This window comes from Vulpes vulpes, chromosome 15 (genome assembly GCF_048418805.1).
Source record: "Vulpes vulpes isolate BD-2025 chromosome 15, VulVul3, whole genome shotgun sequence".
Taxonomy (NCBI): domain Eukaryota; kingdom Metazoa; phylum Chordata; class Mammalia; order Carnivora; family Canidae; genus Vulpes; species Vulpes vulpes.
Genome location: NC_132794.1, coordinates 58,338,178 through 58,339,380, shown reverse-complemented (window position 1 = coordinate 58,339,380; position 1,203 = coordinate 58,338,178). Strand labels below are relative to the sequence as shown.

At 41.8% G+C, this 1,203-nt stretch overlaps 1 non-coding gene across 1 annotated transcript; it reads left to right on the top strand.

Moving 5' to 3' along the window:
- Positions 1 to 654: 654 nt before the first annotated feature.
- On the top strand, positions 655 to 759 carry LOC112918373 (U6 spliceosomal RNA). The gene has a single exon (XR_003234673.1). It is a non-coding gene; the product is annotated as a U6 spliceosomal RNA (small nuclear RNA).
- Positions 760 to 1,203: the final 444 nt, after the last annotated feature.

Here is a 1,203-nt window from a genome sequence, read left to right as displayed (position 1 = left end):
AAGGGAAAAAAAGTAATGATAAGCACAGAGGATCACAGCCAGAGACAGTTGAAGATGCTTCAATGCTGGCCTTAAAGATAGAGGATTCATGAGCCAAGGAGGGCAGGCAACCTCCCAAAGCTAGAAAAGACAAGGAAATGGATTGTCCCCTAGACCCTGATAGGATACCTTGATTCTGGCCCAGTGAAACCCATTCAGAATTCTGACCTCCAAAACTGTAAGACAATAAACCTGTGTTGTTTTAAATTTGTAACATCACTGATAAGAAACTAACAAACCATTCAAGAGGTCTATATCTCAAGGGGAGAGCTTCTGTGGGCTTTGGGGTAGGCTTTTGTGTCTGCCTTGGTGACAAGCATGTGGCAGAAGGAAGACTGTGTGACTTCCTTTTTTTTTTTTTTTTTTTTTTTTTTGACTGTGTGACTTCCAAAACTAAGTTATAAACGGTGAGTTAGGGCAGCCCCAGAGGCGCAGCGGTTTGGCGCTGCCTGCAGCCTGGGGTGTGATCCTGGAGACCCGGGATCGAGTCCCACATCGGGCTCCCTGCGTGGAGCCTGCTTCTCCCTCTGTCTGTGTCTCTGCCTCTCTCTCTCTGTGTCTATGGATGGATAAATAAAATCTTAAAAAAATAATAAAAAAATAAAAGGTGAATTAGTGCTCACTTTGGCAGCACATATACTAATACTGGAACAATACAGAAAAAATTAGAATGGCCCCTGCACATGGATGACACAAATTCATGAAGTGTTCCATATTTTTATTGTTGAATCATTATATTGTATACCTGAAAATAATATTACATAACTATACTGAAATTAAATTTTTAAAATTGTTTTAAAGGGACACCTGGGTGGCTCATCCGTTGAACGTCTGCCTTTGGCTCAGGGCGTGATCCCAGGATTCCGGATCAAGTCCCACATCAGGCTCCTTGTGGGGAGCCTGCTTCTCCCTCTGCCTATGTCTCTGCCTCTCTCTGTGTGTCTCTCATTCATACATAAATAAAATCTTTAAAAAATAAAAATAAAATAATAAATAAAAATAAAAATTGTTGTAAGGTGAGTTAGTGTAAACCTGGCCTTTCTTTATGGACATTTACTCATAGAACCCTGAACTGCAATGTAGGAAGCATGGCTACCCTGAAGCCACCATGCAGGAGAGACCACATTAGAGCCTGGGAGAAATGCCCAAGAAACCAGTTGTTCC